The sequence below is a fragment of the Pogona vitticeps genome, chromosome 1 (genome assembly GCF_051106095.1).
Source record: "Pogona vitticeps strain Pit_001003342236 chromosome 1, PviZW2.1, whole genome shotgun sequence".
NCBI classification, from domain to species: domain Eukaryota; kingdom Metazoa; phylum Chordata; class Lepidosauria; order Squamata; family Agamidae; genus Pogona; species Pogona vitticeps.
The window spans coordinates 71,055,625-71,077,173 of record NC_135783.1 but is presented as its reverse complement, the minus strand read 5'-3'; the positions used below and the strand labels follow the sequence as shown (position 1 = coordinate 71,077,173).

Below are 21,549 nucleotides of genomic sequence, written 5' to 3'. Positions count from 1 at the left end.
CTGGAAGAAACCCAAGCCGGAATTAAGATTGCCGGAAGAAATATCAACAACCTCCGATATGCAGATGATACCACTCTGATGGCAGAAAGTGAGGAGGAATTAAAGAACCTTGTAATGAGAGTGAAAGAGGAGAGTGCAAAAAACGGTCTGAAACTCAACATCAAAAAAACTAAGATCATGGCCACTGGTCCCATCACCTCCTGGGAAATAGAAGGGGAAGATATGGAGGCAGTGTCAAATTTTATCTTCCTGGGCTCCATGATCACTGCAGATGGAGACAGCAGCCCTGAAATTAAAAGGCGCCTTCTTCTTGGGAGGAAAGCGATGACAAATCTGGACAGCATCTTGAAAAGCAGAGACATCACCTTGCCAACAAAAGTCCGAATAGTCAAAGCTATGGTTTTTCCTGTCGTGATGTATGGAAGTGAGAGCTGGACCATAAAGAAAGCAGACCGCCAAAGAATTGATGCCTTTGAATTGTGGTGCTGGAGGAGGCTCTTGAGAATCCCCTGGACTGCAAGGAGAACAAACTTATCAGTTCTAAAGGAAATCAACCCTGAGTGCTCACTGGAAGGACAGATCCTGAAGCTGAGGCTCCAGTACTTTGGCCATCTAATGAGAAGAAAAGACTCCCTGGAAAAGACCCTGATGTTAGGAAAGTGTGATGGCAAGAGGAGAAGGGGACGACCGAGGATGAGATGGCTGGACAGTGTCTGCGAAGCAACCAACATGAACCTGACACAACTCAGGGAGGCAGTAGAAGACAGGAGGGCCTGGCGTGCTCTGGTCCATGGGGTCACGAAGAGTCGGACACGACTAAACGACTAAACACACACACACATTTGTGATGTCAAGAAGGCTTTTCACATGCATGTTTCAGGTGCTCAGCAAGTCCTTGATTCATATGTGCCTCTTTACATATACTGTATGTTTATTTGCTAGTTTACTTTCTCCTGTTCAATAGAAGCTGATAGCTCCCAGTTTGAAATAAGGCAACATAGCTATGAACAAACTGAACCACAAATCAAAATATCAGCCATCTAAAACATGATAAAAGATGGAGGATTTCACTAAGAGCACACAGTTGAACAAAATAGTATTCACTGACAACAGTACAGATATTTATGGACTTTGTTGTTGTTATTTAGTCGTTAAGTTGTGTCCGACTCTTCGTGTCCCCACAGACCAGAGCACGCCAGGCCCTCCTGTCTTCCACTGCCTCCCGGAGCTGGGCCAAATTCATCTTGGTAGTTTCAATGACACTGTCCAACCATCTCATCCTCTGTCGTCCCCTTCTCCTCTTGCCCTCACACTTTCCCAACATCAGGGTCTTTTCCAGGGAGTCATCTCATGAGATGGCCAAAGTATTGGAGCCTCAGCTTCAGGATCTGTCCTTCCAGTGAGCACTCAGGGTTGATTTCCATCAAAATGTATAGGTTTGATATCTTTGTAGTCCAGAGGATTTATGGACTATAGTTATGAAAATTCTTCAGGTAGGATAATGAAATGCTGGATGGGGGGGTATTATGGAGGTTGTCCCCCAATAAGTTTCATTTAACCTCATCCAATCCTAAACATACCCCAAGACAGAAGTTCAAATTTCAGTGGCTTCCCCATGATTAGAAGCAGAATTTTTCTTTTAAAAAATCCCTGTCACAGTTTTATGCCAGTCACTTATTGGCAGAGCCCCATAGAATGTAGTTATGGGAGAGTGCGGCATATAATAACAGTATCTAACAGTTCTACTAAACAGAAAAAAAAAACCAATGGAAAGCTGAAGTGGCACATGATAAAAATTCAAACTGCGCATTCAGAATTTATTATTCACATTGTAAGCACTACCATATGCTTTACAAGCTGTAACTAGCACCCATGTGGTCCTATGGATAACAAGATCAAGAATTATAAGAGCAAACTTGATTAAAATAAGAAACACCACTAACCAAACGTCATAGATGAGACTTAATAACATATTTGTTATGAGAAGCAAAACAAACCAAGTGATGGCAAGGGCTTTATATATGAAAAAATTGGAATGAAACCATAAACTCATTTTTAATTCTGTACTCAAAGTTGCTAAAACTTTGCCTTCTCTTCTCCTCCTCTGGCAAGTGTTGTCTTTGTTCATTTGGACAGGAATTTTGAAGTGGAATAACATCATGAACATTAGAGGTGAGATGAATTCACACCTTCCTGTGAAATAATTCTAAAATTCTTTGTACTATATTGAATGTTGGAGTGCAGATATTGTTGGTGTGAACTGGATTTGTCTTTGAACCTGCCCCTTTCTTTCCAATTATTGCTTCTCACTTAGTTTCATTTTACATGGTGACATCAGAAAGCCAGTTCTCAGCAAGGGCAGCACCTGTCTCCCACATTATTAATGATCTGAAACCTCAGCATATTTGCATTGCCACCCAAAATATGACTTAAAATAGGGGTTTGCAAGTAACAAAAAATTTAGAGAAGGTTTATTCTAGTCTATTCCTTAATTATTCCCTGTTTCTATTTACCCCACAATCCATTCATCCAGCATTCTGGTTTAGTCGAGAAGAATTTCTGCCTTTAATTCCAGAACTGTTTCCAGTGCATTTGTTCAGTTCATGTGGATTTCTTTGTCTTCTGTGTTATCGATATGCATGTATACATTTGATACAATAGTATGTGCTTCCTGATTTCTTCTCCCAGTTTTCTAACAACACACACAAGTGTCTATGTTTATCTGTAAAACAGTGCACAAAAATAAACACATCTTGATAGAGTCAAATCGGTTAACATTAAGATGTTTAGAAATTATTTTTATACATTACTTGTTTCTTTGTTTCTATTATAATAAATGCATATATTGTTATTGTTTTAAAATTGCTTTATTGTGTGAATACCCCCAAGAACCTGTTATAGTGTCCAATAAATAAATAAATAAATAAATAAATAAATAAATAAATAAATAAATAAATAAATTGGGGGGGTTGCTTAGCATTTTATCATTATGCATATGTTAGTTTCTCATGAAGAAGTAAAAAAGATTAATTTTAAACCAGACAGACTGGATGTCTAAGACTGTACCCCCTGGCTGGCCAAGCAGGGAACTAAGATATTTCACATAACTAGTTAGTGGGTACCCAGTGTGATGCAGTGGAGAGACTGCTTATAAATTAGTCATTCAGATTTTTACAAAAGCAATGAAATATCACTATATCAGATTACTGTTGAGGAAACAGGAAAGTAAAGATATACCTTTTTAAAAACTGTAACTATAATTACAACTGAGTATTTTTGGAGGAATCTTGAACTACAACTTCATTTTACCATAGTTACTTTTTAAAAGTAATTTTCCACTGCTATGCTGGTTAGTGCTGGAAACCGTCTGCCTCATCTCATTTGATCATTCTCTACATTGGATGTGTGAGAGACCAGCGGGATGTAAGAAGGAGTTGGGCACCCAGGCCTTAAACCTACCATGTGCAGGAAAATAAAACTTTCTCTTCCTCCTCCTCCTCCTCCTCCTCCTCCTCCTCCTCCAGCGCTGTTCTCTCTGGGTTTTTTGTCCCCTCATGAAGTAACAGAGAAGCAATGTCCTGACTGAAACCTGGCTAGCCTAACCTCCACCTGCTGCCAAAGGGATCCAAGCCCTTAGAAATAGGTTTACTTCTTCATAGAGAACTAGGCCTCAAGAAGCAAATGAACATTCTCTTACAGATACTTTCCCCCTCTTCTTTTTTTCCCCCATGAGTTTTTGAATCCTTGTTCACCAAGAATGTATAATTCTCACCAAAAAGGAATTAACTGTTGCTTTAGAAGTGCGGCTATTTCTATGCAGAATACCCCCTGCTTGCCTAGGTGGATGAATGTTTAATAGAAAAGGTGAAGTTTGACACCATTTTCATTATAGCTTTTGCAACTCACCTTAAAAGTGGTGGATTTTGAAAGGGTCCTCTGCACCAAAGTAGGGACAAACCTTTTAATTTCCATGGGATGCTTCACACGCAGGGCTGGATAGCTGATGATGGCCGGAACTAGGCCTTAGAAGAAGAAAAGAATGAAGGCAGGGGGGAATGAAAGGTTTTTGTACCATTATTAAATACCGTAAAGGATAAAGGCAGAACAAGTCATACAGGAACAACTTATCTTGAGTTGAGAGACAAGCGAATATATACTTCTTTGAGAGGGTAAAAAGCCAACATCATTTCAAGGAGACCTCGTCCTCTTTGATGTAATGCAAGTAGCAGAGACGTTACATGCTTCCCCCACCCACCAAATGTAGATAATATTAAGAAATGAAACTGGTCTTTCTCGCAGGACAGGACCTGAGCACTGTATAACTGTATGTTATGCTAAATAACTGTACGTTTCAAGTTTTTAATAAACTAAGATTGGACATGTAAAGAAAGCACATGATGAGTACAGGATTAATGAGTCAATTGACTATTGGTTTATGGTGGTATACCAAGACCCCAGCTGTTGAAGTGACATATCAACCCAGAACCAAGGAGAAAATATGGATGTTTGGTGGGCAGGCAGGTCACAAAGTTTTTTCAGGCTCTGCACTACCATCAAGCCACAATGAAGTTTTTTCCTGGCCGGGAGCTGCTGCAAGGATATATGCAACCAGAAATTTCACAAATCATGATAGCAGTGCTTCACTCCCTGCCTTACTCCAAATGGTATGAGGGTTCGAAGCACTTGCATCCACTGTCTCTTCTGTTCCAGTCTTCTCTCTTTCATTCTGAGTTTTTGTAGTGCGTGCTGCAAGTTCCACAAACCTACAAGTGTGCATTGAGTGAGTTAACCTGGCACCATCTGGGAATGAAAGGAGATAGGTAGCTTTTAAGGCACTTCAGTCGAGGTTCCTCCTCCAGGATTGTTCAGATCGAGATTTGCCTCCTTGCCCAGAGAAGCTGTGAGAGTGGCACTCAGGAAGACAGAATGTTGTGTTGTGTCTCTTTCCTCAGACATGAGAGTTTCATCAAGCTTGCTTGTGGATTGAGGAGGAGCTCTAGTCATCTGGAAAGAAATAGAGGAGGAAATGCCTGGGAAAGAATCTTAGGTGGAGAAAAGGAGAGGAGTGAAAATCAGTGCCTAGAGGAGGAGGAGGCGGGAAATACAGAGGAGGAGGGAAAAGCTGAGAAAAGAGGTAAAGAATTCGAGAGAGATGGAATTGATGAACATCTGAAAAGACATAGCAGTAGAGCAGGTGACTGAACTCAACTTCATGGATGTAGGAGTATTGGAGGAAAGTAAACCAGTAGAAAAGTGGGAGGAGGTAGTTAAGAAGGATCTGTGGACCACAGAACCTGTCTTATTTGGAATCCCCAAGATAGAGGCTGAAAGGATAATGTCAGTCCAACCCCCTCATAAGCTCTCTTGCTGGGGAGAATGGGAGGTAACAGAGAGAAGACACCAGGTCCAGGAAGCTAGTTTCTGGAAGAAGAGTGGAGGAGTAGCAAACCCTGGCCCAAGACACAGGTGTGGGATTGCCAAACCAGAGGACCTGGTGTTGAATCTCACTAAGATTAAGAAGACACCACAGGTCAAAGTGACCAGAGAGTTACAAGAAGGACATTAAGTTGATGGATAGTTGATGTTATCAGTTGATAATCATGAAAGTTTAAAGAATTGTTTAATAAAACCTGTCGTTTCACATACTACTGACTCACATACTACTACCTTCATCATGGAGGTGAATATGGGTAATGGAGGCATCATGAATATGGCAGAGGACAGAATCACAGAAGTATAAAATTTCCCTGAGACTTCAACCAGAGCTCTGAGGCCTAGACACCCTATTCACCTGCTCTGCTCCCAGTTATTTATATTGCTTATTCTATTCCATCCACTCTCCCAGCTACAAATATGATGGAGGGAACTTTCCCTGGGTGCAAGTGTCTTCTGCTCCTTTTGAATATATTCATGGAAAAGCTAGACTCTCTATGTAGTTTTGGATCTGGCCTCACTCACTGTGCAATCCCACTGTTGAAATGTAGACATCCTCGAATAGGTTTCAACCACAGTAGTGCAGACCTGTGCAATTAAAAAGATTCCTTCCTGCTTGAGCTAATGGAAAGACTATTGTGAGCTTTTGCAATCTTGCATTCTGCCTTTACTAGGTTTGGCTGGGAGGGACCTTTCTGGGCCAGGGTCACTGTCAATCTATCCAGCACTAACCAATTATTCTTTCTGTGTCTCTAAATTCAAAGATAGTCCTGCCTCTCTGCTTTTGTGCTCTTTCCCTCTCTATTGCCTGTTGGAAGCAGTCACTGAGACTGTTGAAGTCTATTTACTGTTTACTGCAAGAACTCGTGTTTATAGGTTTGCTGTTTGATCTGTTCAACTGTAAGTGCATAGGTCTGCTGTTTGATATGTTCAACCTTTTATTCTTTCTCCTACTAATATCTCAGAGTTATTGAAACTGTAAGTGCCAGTTAAAGAGAAAAAGGGGTGGTCTACTCCGGGGAATGTAAAGGTATTCTGCTCTGTGAATCCCTGTGCTTCTGCTGAGCAGGCGGAAGAATTTAACCAGAAATTCAAAACATTGTAACAAAAGTATCATTTTAAAATGTGTAGTATGAATACATTGCAGTCCTTTTCATTCAAAGATATCAAGCTCCAAGAGTCTGGGGGCCAATTCCCTTCCCTTCCCTTCCCCCCAGGAACTACAAAGAACTTTGCCAAGCCTGAAAAAAAGAGGAAGAAATTGTGTCAAAGGTGGCTTGACATGCATTTCCACTTTTACAAAGACGCTTTAACAAAGACACAGGAAGGCTGAGAGAGCTGCACCTTGTTTTAAAAAATTATTCTTGTTTCAAGATTCGAGAAGCAGCTGTTCTCCTTTCTCTTGGAAACAAATGGATATTGAACAGTGTAAAAAGTGTTCTGGGATTAAAGGAAAGGAAAGGGCCTGTAAGAGCATATGGAGTATGCATCCTCTCCTCCCCCACACCGTTTATCTGTACCACCTTCAGGGAGGGAGATTAGCCATGTGTCATGAATAGTTATTCAGCTTACTTGTGGGAGAGCAACTCTGAAGCTCATGACATCTAATGTGTTTTTGGCATATTAGGGGTACAGTGTGAATTTGGAGCCCCTCTCTCATCCAGGCAGTAATATAATAATATGAAGGAACTCATTGTCTCTCCCTCCATCCCATCCCAATACAGATAGAGAGGTCTATTTAATTTATTATTTCACCCCATATAAGCCTTCTCTGCTTGTAAGATCTTCTCTTGGTTTCCTTACCTTCCCACACTTGGTTGGTGAGGACATGAGAGAGGGCCTTCTTAGTAACTGCTCTCGGGCTTCGGAATGCCTTGCCCCTAGAAGCCAGATCGTCCGCCTCCCTCTCGTCCTTCCATCATCAGGCAATGACTTTCATTTTCAGGCAAGCTTCTAAGCAATAAGTGTCCAGGGAAAGGTCTTTTAAAAAAAAATTAGATATTTTTAAAATTTTTAAAAATGTTTCAAAATTGTTTTTTAATACATTGTTTTGTATGTCAATTTTAACTTGCAATTATTGTATGATTTTAATTGTTGTGAGCCATCTCGGGTCCCCTATGGGGAGAGAGGTTGCATGTAAATAATAGAATACGTAATAAATAAATATTAAATGCATTACTGAATATATTACTAGATTTTACTGAATGTTACTAAGGACATCCCACAGGCTTTTCAGTCCCTTTGCAAAGGATATGACTTTCCTTTTCCTATATCAAATCTCTATACCCCAAAGACCATCTTCTTCATGTGATATTCATTCCATAACTCATTCAGGAATTTGATGTCTTACCAACAAAGAGAAATTTTGATTTTTTTTATATGTGTAAGATACTTTAAAGCCTATGTGCCCATCTCCATCCATTCCCAATTTATACCAGCATCCACTGGTGGAGCTCAAAAATGTTTTTGTGTTGTGCTTGCTTCCTCATCCCTCCCTGACCTTGTCTGCCCTGCTTCTGTGACACAACAAAGACCTTCTCCTCCATCCCCCATCCCAAGTTTCTGCTCCCTACTGCCAGGTATTGTGCCCGAATTCACAGGGAATGGAATACTGCTTACCTGGCACCCTTAGAACTAACAGGTCCTAGGAAGTACTAGCATCTTCTGAATTTGCCCTATTAATATCTTTTGGAACATGTGTTTGATCAGTGGGTTGCTTTCACAGAACAAAGTTTGATAGTCTCACGGCGTGTGCACATTTTTGCTAGGGTGAGTATTCAAGTTTGAGTGTCCCATTTCTGCACAATGAGACGTTTGATGCCTCCATGGGGAGTACATGTATAATTAACATAACTGGCCACTGGGTGTGCCCGTTGTGCCACAAAAAAACAGAGACCCCTTTTATGTAACTTCAGTATTCTTACATTAAAAAACCCCTATCATACAAAATAAGACTTTCTCAAGGTGAATGCCACATAATGTTTTTTAAGAAGCAAAAGTTGTAATGTTAGTAAATTCAGAGATAAAACCTTTCAGAGTTTTGTGGTGATACTTTTAAATGCTAATCCTATAATCCAAGAAGTCCCAGAGGTCTCTCACTCCAAGTGCATTTATTTAAACAAAAATGAAACCAAACCAGAGAACTGGTACATTTTATTCAGGTCACAAAAACGTGTCACCATAAACACTTTTGCCATAGGAACACAACACACCCACAATAGTCATTATTAATTTCAGAAGCAGTTGTCTGTAATATCAAAACACTGAGAGTTTTGTATTTCATCACTGAAACACTATCCAGTATGATTTTATCAGCAATAGTATTGGTGAGAACCCAGTGTAACACTTCCAGCATATTTTTAAGGTATATCTGATGTGCAAAAGACTGGAACTCTTTCTTACTCAGTATAATTGTCTCCTGTAGCTTTGCCTACCTCTCTGAAATGCTGTGAGAATAAAATAGAATTACAGAATTTTGTAATGTGTTGTAAATTGTTAAATTCACACAGGAAATCAAAAGACACTTCCATCAGCACCAATAAGGAGTTGCTGTTCTGTTCAAATGCACAGCTCTCAGTTGGTTTCACATTTAGAAACTGGTTAGAAACAGAGCTGGATTTTACAGTGTGTAACTGTATTCTTAATAATACCTTGATGGAGCTAACCTGCTTCTTTTCCAAAGAAGCTAAAAGAACAGACTGTGAAACAGGCTGTGGCTCTCTACCCATTGCATTCTCATAAGAACTTAAAAGTGGGTTCATTTGGAACAGCCTGATAGTGTGTGTGTGTGCGCGCACACTTGCGTGCGCGCATGCGTTTTCCAAAACTGTCAACAACAGGAGATACACGAAGCATCTGGCATTGCTCCATGTTTTCTGTTAAATTTGTGATTTTATTTTTCCTTCTTTGAAAAAAAAAACATCCATGTGCTTCAGTGAAAAAGCTTTCAGTCAATCTTTGGAAACCGACAGTATTTCAAAGTTTATGTTGGAAATGATCCACACTTCCTAGAATCATTTTTTAAAAAAAAATTATTTAAGTGAGACATCTGGCATCTTCCTGATTCAGCGATGTACTGCCAATGTTCGAAATGACAGACTCCAGAAAAAGAAACCCACTTAATGTGGTTAGTGATCAATTTCAGACCAAAGGGAAAATGCCTAGGATACAAACATTTCTTCATTAAAGAGTACCACATTCTCATGTAGTCATTTCAGCACCTGAGAACTGACACAGTACATATTCTGCTGTTCTGTAATATCATATCAGCTGAAAATGACCAGCTGACGGCACTAGCTGCAGTAACACCCCTTAAAAGAAATTCAACTTTGTTTATGGCCTCTCTGCCAAACAGTGAATTTGAAAAGAACCTTGTATAGCTTTAACAGACATGGGATATTCATATTCGTCTCCCTGCTGCCTGGAAAGTCCAGTCCCTCCATCCCCCCGCCCCAAACTGGCAGATGCAATTACTGGTCACCACGCACAGCGAGCATCGTTCCCATCACGCCAATAGTGGAAGTAGCCCGGCTGGCACTTCCTCGCTGGCCCGTGCAGCTGAGCACTCCAGCAAGGAGGTGGGCTGCCAGATCTCCCCACTCAGCTGTTGAGTGGTGGACTACACGGGGAGCTGGAGAAGCACCAGTTGGGCTACTTCCATGATTAGCATGATGGGAACAACACTGGCTGTGCATATCATGCAGCAACCAGTAATTGGACCTGCCAGTTCATGGGGTAGGGACTGGACTGTTTCCCCAGGGATAAGAATACGAATATCCCATGTCTAATTTTTTTATGATAGAGCAGAAAAGGGAATGTTAGCAGTGTTGTTGTCCTACTGCTAAGCTGGCCCCAGTCTCTTGAAGAATGTACACAACACCGTAAGAGGGATAAAAAGGCCATAATTTTATTGATCACGGCAGCAGTTAACCTGCCACAGCATTCGGTTGGATCCTGCACATCAGGAGATCTGAATCCCTTGCAGTGTAGCCCACTGTCTCAACAGGACTTCTCTGTGAGATCACCTGGAATGGCAGATCGCCTAGAGACCACGCAGATGTGTGCCACTTCATGGATCTCTGCCATCTGAGGCAGGGGCACTCTGTCCCATCTGAGCTGAGACAAGACCATGGACCTCACACGTGGTTCCCATGTAGGGATTCCAAAGCAAGCAGAACATGCAGATCCCCACCTACTGTCCTATGACTGCTTGGATCCATCCCAATGTCCCAAACCACCAACTAAGCTGTGACAAAGAAAGAATAACCCAAATATCTAACTATGTTACCATAAGAAACCCCTTAATAAAGTGCACACCAGTACACCTACAGCAGGTGGAGGGCCGGGGAACAGCTCCTCAGAAAGACTGAGGATCACAAGCCTCAGGTCTCCCTTATATCTGCTACTGGCGGACCAGACTTTAAACCCTGCCCTTCCAGTCTGCTGGCTGCCACCCCACCGCCTTTGGTTTCACTAGCCAATCCAAGCCAGCCAGTGTGATACTCCTTTCAGCAGGCACGTGGAGACCCCTCTGAGCTCTGAGCCACGTGAGTGAAGCCATTTTGTGGCTTCCCATGCCACCAGAGAGACCCAGCCACTACTTGGCAAAAACACTGGGACTGCAGGAAAGTCTGGGTCCCCTTCCTTATTATATCACACAAGCAGAACCTGCTGGAATTCTTTCCTCTACACTCCTATTGAAGGCTCAGGAGCCTTGTCCTCTTTTGTTCTCTGCAAATGATCTATCGGTGGTTTCCAACCTTGTTCTTGGACTAAAACTCACAGAAGCCTTCACTACTAGCTGTGCTGGCCAGGATTTCTGGGAGTTCTAGTCCGAGAACATCTGGGGACCCAAGGTTGGGAATTAGTGATCTAGAACTAATAGGCTAAGATACTGTAATACACACTTGGCACACCAGCTGCATTTTTTTCCTTTGAGTTCCAGTTCTCACCATGATGGTCCTCTCCCCCCCCCCCTGTTCTTCTTATACCTCCTGTAGATCAGTGACATCCATTTTGTAGCATTCTTAGGGATATTGGTCATACTGGACAATGCTGAAGGACATTGTTTGGTGTTGTGTTTTGCATTATTTATTCCAAGACTGCAAGAGCATTTTCTGTTCAGTGCAGTCTAATTTCTCTTAAGCGATGGCAAGGCCTAATTTGCAAAAGGTAGGCAAGAAAAGACCTTGAAATAACTTTGGCCTTTTTCTATTATAGTGTGCAGATGGATGGTAAGTGAAACTCGGGTCATTTTGGTGCAGCCATGGCACTCATTAGCTGGCCCTGAAAAAAGTAACGTATTGTAACCTCAGCCTATTTTAAACGATTGGTAAGAAGATAAAATATAAAGCTACTAGGTCCACAGGAGTGGACATATTGCTAGGAATTAGTCATAATGCTGCTGAGAAGTAATTTGTTGCCAGCTCTTAAAATGCTGCCATTTTCTTAAGCAATATTAACATTCACTTCTGAAGATAAAGGATAACATTCACACAATCACACTCATATGCTAAAAGAACAAAGGTCTCAATTACAATAAATTTAATTTCCCCCCAGTGTACTACAATAATTGCTTTTGTTTTTGTCTAGCATTTTTTTCGGGTATGCTTTACTTGAGGTTCAAAATATTTTCCCACAAAATGTTTTTTGAGAACTTGAAACTAAAGCTTTAGAAGTAAAAAATATTCTAGCTTAAAGAAAATGCATGGTTATTATGGCACCAAGATGTTCTTTGTCACACTAACATATTATTTATATGAATTCATAAAGCAAGAACCTTTCATGTCAGGAAAAGTAGAAAATCAAATGTGAGTCTAAATAAGCATGTATTCTCCTTTGACTCCTTCCTAGCAAATTTCGTGGCAAAACAGCTTCAACAGATCACATGGTGCAAAATAAGAGATCAGACTTGGGTTCTTATGCAATGAGGCACATTCTTTACTGACATTACTTCATTGGTCCACAGTGTCTATCTAGTTGCAGATTGTGCAGCAAATAATGTACGTCTAGCTTGCATTTTCTCCCATTCACATGCATCTAGGGGTCAAACTACAAGGAGTGTGTATTCCCTACAATTAAACATTTTCCCTCTCACAGAGGGGTTGCCTTAGCATTACATGTTTCAGCAATTAGACTTTCAACCACGTTCACCTTTCAATTACCAATGACAGAAAAAGCACTCTAAATGCAAATTATGTACAGAAAAGTCATGTCATATGACAAACAGATGCCTTTCACCAGTTGAAAGAGTACCTCTTCTAAAAACAAGCTAAATGTATTATCTAATGTGTTCCTGAGCATCATGTCTTCAATTTAGACACTTCCCATGTTTTCTCTTTGTAACTTCCATCCTTTTTTAAAAGACTGATAAGAATCCATTAACGAATGAAAATCCCAAAATGCGGGGATGGGGGAGAGTGACTGCACATTTTTTTTAATTGTCAGAGTTAATTTTGAGCATCATAAAGGTGAGTGGGTTGGATTTGCTTTGGTGAACCAATCATAAGAAACTGCCTTATTCAGAGTCATACCATCCATCCATCTAGCCTACAATACTGTGTTATGAGTGTCTTGGCTCTGCCAGCTGGGATAGAGAACCTGTAGTCTTCCAAATGTACTTGGACTCCAACTCCCATCGATACTACCAGATGTGGCCAGTGGTAACGAATTCAGAAAGTAGCCATCTTAGGCATTATGGGAGCTGTGGGACACCAAAATCTAGAGGGCCTCAGGTTTGCCATCTCCACAGTCTCCCACTGTGATATACCTGAGATCTTGTAAATTCAGAAATATTTATTTATTAGGGTTAATTAACTTTATGGTACAGTCACGCACCTGATAAAAATATTTATTATTTCAGCTTGTATACCCCCCTCCACAGTGCAAGCACTCTCTGGGAGGTTCACAAGATAGTCAAATTAATGCACATTAAAAGAATAGTACAATATAATATAGAGATAAATGTCATAAAATCAATAAACCCACGAAACTTATCTTTAAATAAATAAACAAATCAACTTTGAATATCTCAAATATTAAAGCACTAATAAAAAGCAGCTTTAAACAATTCTGGTTTGACAACTTTCTTAAAAAATTAAAGAGAAGGCACCAAGTGAAGCCACAGTGTCTCTACGTCGATAGGCAGATGGATATATGGTCAACAGTATCAAAAGCTATAGAAAGATCCAGGAAGACCAGCAGGGTTACACTCCCCCATCTACCTCCCTCAGGAGATTGTCTTACAGGGCAATCAATGCAGTTATGGGTCCATGGTGCAGCCTAAACCCCAATTGAAATGGATTGAGAGACTGTTTCCTCCAAGAACACCTGTAGCTGGTCTTCCTCCACCCTCTTGATCAACATGCCCAAGAATGGTATATTAACAAAGGTACTATACTTATTAAGATCATCTGATGCAAAATTTGATTTCTTTGGGATGGGCCTTATAATGGTCTCCTTTAAGAGAGATGGTAAATATCCTTCCCATAGAGATGCACTGATGACGTGCAAAACCCATTTCCTAGTCATCTCCTTTGTTGATCTTAAGAGCCACAATGGACAATGATCTAAAGAGGAGGTGGTGGCTTTGCAGTGTTCAAGTGCTTATCTACATCCTCAGGTCATACATCAAGAATTGAATGTAAGATCTTCTGACAGCCCAGCTATGGCTCCTCCAATGAACACTTAAGCCACAAAATTACATTAAGTTACCTCTTTCTTTGTGGTTGGCGGTGGCAGAGGATCTAATTTGCTTAGAAGTGAAGTGACATTTTGCTGTCTGCACTTGACACTGTAGTATTTGTCTTGATACATTTCCACTCTTATTAGCACAAGAGTGATGACTGCAGGAGCAAGGGCTACACAGGTGAAGGTGGGGTAATTAGCATTAGCCATCAAGGGGTTAAGCAAATATTATACAGCGTTTACACAGCGTATGCAGATGAATGCACTGCACTGTTAAAGACTGCCCTTGTCTGTTCATGTCGGGAAGAGAGTCTGAAAGCTTGACATTTGATGATACGGGGGCCTATTTTAAAATTCAGTGGAACAAACTCTGAATTTAAAACCAGTGCAGGATGCTTAGAATGCACATGACTAATGCTGTAATCCAAAACAAGGAAATACAGGTTGAAGTATTATCCACTGATTGCTGCTGTAGGGTGTCATCCCTTCCTCCCAAATGGATCCAGCTGACCCAGTTCCCCCCACACGCACTGTCCTAGGAAACCATGAAGCCAGAATTGTATTGCTACCTAGTGGGCCTGAGAGAAATCCAAATAAATGCTATTAAGCTAGTAAAACTGATGTGCTGAACAACTTCAGTTAAGGAGTATCAGCTGAATTCTTGGTTAGGCTGCACCTTTAGTGGGCAAAAAAAGAAAAGAAAGAAAAGAAAAGGAAAAAAGGATGTGGAAGTCTCTAGTGCAGGTATGTTTCTCTCATGAAAATGGCAACTATTACATGCTGAAAATTGTTGTAGCAAGTAATCTCTTGCAGAGCCTCCTTATTATCACATCGACAAGGTTTCATTACGCAGAGACTGACAGGCAGATGGGACTTCTGAGTGGTAAAAACCCTGTTGAAAAGAATCTGCCTTGAGCAAAGTGAACTGCTTAAGGCTGCCAGACTAAGCACATTTTATGCCTTGGTGGCACTGCCAGGTAATAGGTTACAGATAAAAATGCTAACCACATGCGTGCTTCACAGGAAGCATTTAGAATTATTTTTGTTTTATTGTACAGAACCCAAAATGAGTCTATGACCTGGATTTTGAGGCAGAAGTCAACAGAAATGCGGCTACGTAGTAATTAGGACATATATCAAATTAGCAAATTATAGAGAATTATAAAAATGCAGGCATGTAAAACAGAACTCCTAAACTATTAGACGAACCATTTCTATTTCAAAGTGATTTGTATTGGGGTGTTTGGGAGGGGTTGGGGGGTTGGATAGCTTATGTATATATGCATAACATCTAGTGTTTTAATGGGACAATTATTTCACAGGAAAATAAGATACAGGGTGACACAACTCAGGTTTTCACCTACAAAACCCCAAAAAACTGATACAGATGTTTGTTGTAGAGATGTAAAAAGAACTGGAAACTAACTGGTTGCAGGAACATATTTACTTGCAACTAGGTATTTTGGGTAAAAGGTAATATAACTAGTAGGTACACAGTTACTATTAGGTGCAACAAGTAAGACCTATGTAACTTAGGTGTAATGAGTTACTTTCAAATTTTAGTTTTCAGATGTTTTTTAGATGCTTTCCATTCTACCAGGATTTTGTTTTACATTTTATGGCCTTTTGTCTTTTGAATGTAATATTCCAACCTCTCCACGTAAATGCTCATTTGTCTCATTCTCACACATGAGTGTAAGAACATTTTTTCCTTGCCTGAGAGAGGATGAAACAGTTTACATGGGTCTTGACAAATTTTCACGTGAACAATAGAGATTTTTGTGCAAATAATTCAAATATATCAAATAGCACAAACTATTAGTTTCTGCTTTATTTCACTGACTTTTAAGAATAGAAAGCTTTCAATGGGTTGTTTGTGGACATGGGTGCTTCATATTTGTATCCAGGGGATACAAACACAAAGGGATCCATTCCCGCTCTCCAGAAGCAGCTCAGTCCACTCACTGGGCTCTGCACAGCACGCACGTCCATCAGCATAGTACCAATTGCAGAAGTAGTCCAGACAACACTTGCCTGCCGCTGACCACTCCAGTGAGGAGGTGGAAAGACAAATTTCTGAGTGTTCAGCTGTGGGGAGAGGCGGGGCAGAGACAACCAGACTACTTCTGCGATTGGTGCGATGACAATGTTGATGGATGTGCATACCATCTGGAGCCTGGTAAGTGCACCGGGCTGCTTCTGGAGGGAAGAAATGGGTTACTGTGGCACCTGTGGTACTGCGCTTCAGAGTGGACCGTTGGTCCAGATAGGTGGGATAAAAATCAAATAAATAAATAAATAAATAAATAAATTCATATTTGTATCCAGAGTGCCCATGCCTAGTTTTTTGCATCTTTTTTAACAATCACTTAAACTTTCTGAACTTGCTGTGCATTTGTTTTGCTTCAAAATGAAAAGACAGCTAATTTTGCGCAGAGACATTCTGTGTAAATCATGGATACCTTGAAAAAGAAACAGAGCTCCTTGCCTTCCTCTCACAGTGGAGATGTCGAATCATGTGGGGCTGAACATTTCATAACAAGGTGCTTCATAGCATTCAGTCTAAACTGATGAGAATGAGGAATTTAGCTAGTATTCTTGTCATCCTTTATTTGGTGTAGATTTTGAGGGAAAATAGACAGTGTTGGATTTGGGGGTGTTAACTAGGAACCCTAATTTGATCTATTAGTTGCACATTTGGATGGCACTACAAAAAATGGAGTTGATGGAACAAAACCTTACGAAAGTTCTGTAGAACTTTGACATAGAATCTGAGGAGATATCGAAGTTCACAGTTCATCATTACTACATGTAGCTCCCTTGGTGATACACTGTGACAAACTTCTAAAACATATTGAAGATAAAATTATTTGCCTCCATCTTCACGTAGACATGGCAATAAATGTAACTCTCTTTGAGCCTCAGGATGTGGACATGGTGTTTGGTTGATGGATGTGTTGAGTACTCACAACATTTCTCATTCTCTGATTTTTCTGAATCTTGCCACTGAGGCTTCTCCTTGCATTAGCAATACAGTGGTGCCTCACAAGACGAAAGTAATTCATTCCGCGAGTAGTGCTGTCTTGCGAAATTTTCATCTTGCAAAAAGCGGTTTCCCATAGGAATGCATTGCAATGCATTCCTATAGGAACCTCGCAAGACAAATGAATTATTTTCATCTTGCGAGAAATCGGTCTTGGGGGGGAAAATCATCTTGCGAAGCATGGCCATAGAAGAAGCCATATTGCAAGGCACCACAGTGATCGCAAAAACCATTCGTCTTGCGGGTTTTTCGTCCCCCGAGGCGTTCATCTTGCAAGGCACCACTGTATTTCCAAGCCCAGAAGCTGGTCTCATTTCCTAGATATTCTTTGTTGTTTTGTTTTTCACCTGTTGTTGTGTGCAGGAAACTCTATATCCTGCACACCTTAATGCCTTTTCCAGAGAATCCTGCATGGGAAAGATTATGTGGAGGAATTGTAATTGTCACACACTGCACAGTATGGCATCTCACTCACCCCAGAAGGGATGAGGAGGAGACTTCTTAGAAATTCTACAAAATTTGCTGTGATATTTAGGGGAGGGGCAATCTCCCATAAGGAAATCTCACTGTGAGGAGAAGACTGAGGTCTCTCTCTCTCTCTCTCTTGATTTCTCTTTACCAGTGAGAAGCTGCAAGCTTCTTTCATTTGGTTATGTCTGGCTATCTGTTTGTATGTGTGATCCTTGCTATTCGTGGTTTATCTAATAGGGAGGCAGAGATCTATCAGATTCCACAAGATGCTGAATTCCTGTTCAATCAAACATATGATGCATTTTAAAAGAAACAACAATCAGGCCAGTCATGCAATAACCTAATACAGACCCAATGGATGAAAGCAACTACAGACAAGCTGCCAAAACCCTCCCTGGGCATGGTGCTCAAGCAAGGAATTGCAGTTCAGAGGGATAGCCACATTAATCTGTTGCAACAAAAGTAACGAAAGAGCATTATCACAGCCTAAAGGCTAACACATTTATTATAACATGAGTTTTATGTATTATATCAGTGGAATGTATGTCATGTTGTAGTAAAGCTGGAGTAAATTATAAAGGTTGATAATAAATCTGTTATATCTTTAAGATGCCACAAGACTTTAGGCCAATTTCCATAAAGGGGAATGTTGCCACCCTTGGCTTTCGTGGACTGTTCCGTGGCTTTCACACCATCAACCATGATATGGCTGGCTGTTTTGGCATCGGTCCAGAGATGAAATCTCTCACAGAAGCTTGGGAATGGCAGGGAAGGCTTTTTCAGCCACCACTAACATAGTGGGGAACTGTCTTCACATCCCTTATTGTCAATGAGAAAGAAAGATGAGACAGGAAAGGAGGGTTCAGGAGGAAAGTTAAGAGGCAAGAGAATTGTCTTGGTCATATTGTAGTTGACATGGTGTTGAAGGTACACCCTTGTAGAAACATCATGGTCAAAGCAGACAAGACAGGGAACTTCACAGAGTAAGGGGCAATAAAACATTCTTCCCAGAGATATTGTTCAAATGTGCTGGTTTGCAAGATCAATGTGCAAACAGAAATCCTTGTTTCCTTCTGGTGACTGATCACTGGATAAAAGCAACCTAATCAGCAACTTGCAAAGTTCTGAGATACATTACTCTATAAATCAGCCTCATGTCTAACTGTGATGCTCCCCATCTTGTCTGCTTGGGCCCTTATATGTGATTGGATGGAATTAGAATGTTCTGGGGAATTGAGGTAAAACCAGAGTATACGAGAAGGTTATCCAAACACAGCATACACAGAGAAAATTGAAGGCAGCCAGGTTCAGAGAAGGGGGTCTAGGCAGGAGCACCTAGACCCTGCAGTAGTATAGAAAATTCAGTGGACAAATCCAAGACATTTTTGTGAATTTTCCAGATATCGTTAGGGCCACTGTAACCTTCTTAATGGCATAGTGTTGCCATACATACACATGGTTTCTATCATATGACAGTAACATTAACTGAATACACTGATATGCCAGACTGAAAATAAAACAGATGTGAGCTGCAGGCAGATGCAGCCCTTTTCTTTCTAAGGTTACTCTATCCCAGCCCTTGGTTCTTCTTTGAAAGTTCAAAAGGGAGGTGTGGCATTATTAGGTGGAAAAGGGAAAATATTGGAGAAGCAAAAGGTGGGGGGGGGAATCTTTCAGGAGCAGCATAAAAAGAGGTGAGCACGTCTTTTGTCTGCTAGGACTGTTATTGTTCATTTTAGCCCTAATTATGACATTCCAAAGAGAAGACGAGAGAAACTTTATTGATGATGCAAGCTAAGTGCCTTGTGGAAATAATTCTGACAGGTTGATAGGCTGTCTCTATCTATCCAAGAATGACCTGGGGTTCCTAAGCAATATACTAAGCATTGAAAACAATCTACAAAGCCAGTTTTTTTTTTTTAAAAAAAATCTATTTGTGTTCCATCCAGATTAGAGTATTGCACAACAGAGGAAGCAAGCAATGCTAATTTTTTGTGACTTCTACACAGTCCTGCCGAAATGTAATTTCTGGACCAGGAGTTTCCATGATAAGGATGCCACAATTGAGAATGAATCCAATTATTGCTTAATCACAATAAAGACTAACGTGTCCTAAATACAAAGCGAGAAGAAAAGGCATATTAAACCTTCTTGCAGAACAGTCGGACCATTTTCACACAAAGTCTTTAAAGAAGCAGAGGAGGAAAACCAAGGAAAAGCCACCCATTATCACAAACTACTTCCTGAGGACATTCAAGCGGGAGTTGCTCAAATAACAAAGCCACCCCAGGAACTAGGAAAATTAAACTGTGGTTATTATTACGCACCATCACCTAACCTTTGGTTAGGTAAAAGTGTCTGTCCTGCTCCCCTGCTCTATGCCTCTGAGGCTGCCAGGTATTTAAAATCAGCAGTTGTGGGAAGGAATCGGAGAACCAAGTCAGAAATAGACTGAGCCTGACATAATGTATGTAATGAATGCACTCTAGCTCTGTGTACATATGAAATACTATTATAATAATTACTCACCACTAGGAAAAAGTGCTTCGAATGTGAAAATATAGAGAAAATAATTAAAGGCTGTTTTGGTGAAAGGATATAGGTTCAGTCTCCCTCACAGATGTAACCAAATCTGACACTGACATACTTTTGCTGATGATACGGAGTAAGGTATCTTTTCCTTCCTGCATGTGTGGAGATTGGAGACAGTGACCTCTGGCAGCTGTTAGCAATCCAGCGTATAATGACAATCTCACTCCATAGAAATGAAGTGACTGCCCAGGACAATTCGCTGACCTCAGCAGTCCTGCCAGAAGACACAGGGAATATCTGGCATTCAAACTCTCCAGTGACTGGAGAGTTTTCTTCCCCCCCCCCCTTCTGATTAAGTGTAGGAATGGAAAAGGAACTCAGTGATGGTCTGCATTTCCCAGCCTAGAGGCCAGCAATGGGACAAAGCATACCTTGCCTTCCAAATCAGGACATTTCTGAGGTTTAAACTACATTTCTGTGGAGAAAAAAATGTACAGAAAACTATGTATACACTTAAGAAACATGCATTAGAAAATCACATAATTGAAAATAATGCACACCCGGGCACACTTTAATCAATGGGAAAAACATGAAATGTGTATATTTTTTAAATGCATACAAAAAGTGTACACAAAAATATGCATGCATTTCCATATAGGAAGGGGGGAAATGCAACCCTATACAGAACTGGGATGGAATAGCATTGCCAGTGGGATTCTGAGAAACACAGTAGAATGAAAGTTGCATATTTTCACATTCCCATTAAATTATGAACTGAGTTTTGTGCATATTAAAACAAAGTCTTGTTGCAGGAAATTAGGAAATTAGCAGATGTATCGTGACACAATGTTTCATGTACAGTATCAGAAGAACCTGTTTTATCACATGCATGTTTTCAATGGGCAGGTGCAGAGCAGGTGTGTGAAATAAAAGGACAGGAAACGTGAACACAAGCACAGAGCAAAAGCATATAAACAGTGGGACAAAATTATCATGAAATGGAAAAAGTGATCTGTGACAAATCACAGAATGACTTTGATGTTTCTGCCGATTTCTGCCCTGAAGTATTGTTTTCCATAAGTCCTTCTGATTCTTGCCTTCACCAAACCATATTTGGAAATGAAATTGGCTTCCTTAAAGATTTGTTTCTCCAAACAAAAGGCAGCGTTGCTAAATCTGGATTGCAATGGCACGGATGCTGGAAATGATCTTTAAAAGACAATATGTATATGTTCTGATTTTTCTTTCCCACAGAGCAGAATCCCAAGTCTAGAAATGCCATTCCCAGACCAGTGCTTGTGGGTGGGAAAATGGAGCCAGAGGCGTTGTTGAGACATGAAGGTGGAGGCAGGTGGTATGCCTTGCCACCTCTAAGAAAACTAAGA

General features: G+C 40.6%; 1 long non-coding RNA gene across 1 annotated transcript; it reads right to left on the bottom strand.

Moving 5' to 3' along the window:
• Positions 1-1,796: 1,796 nt before the first annotated feature.
• LOC110072008 (uncharacterized) lies at positions 1,797-20,443 on the bottom strand. Its single transcript, XR_002299318.3, has 4 exons — positions 20,162-20,443; positions 7,237-7,413; positions 3,907-4,022; positions 1,797-2,722 (listed from the first exon to the last, which is right to left on the bottom strand). It is a non-coding gene; the product is annotated as an uncharacterized LOC110072008 (long non-coding RNA).
• Positions 20,444-21,549: the final 1,106 nt, after the last annotated feature.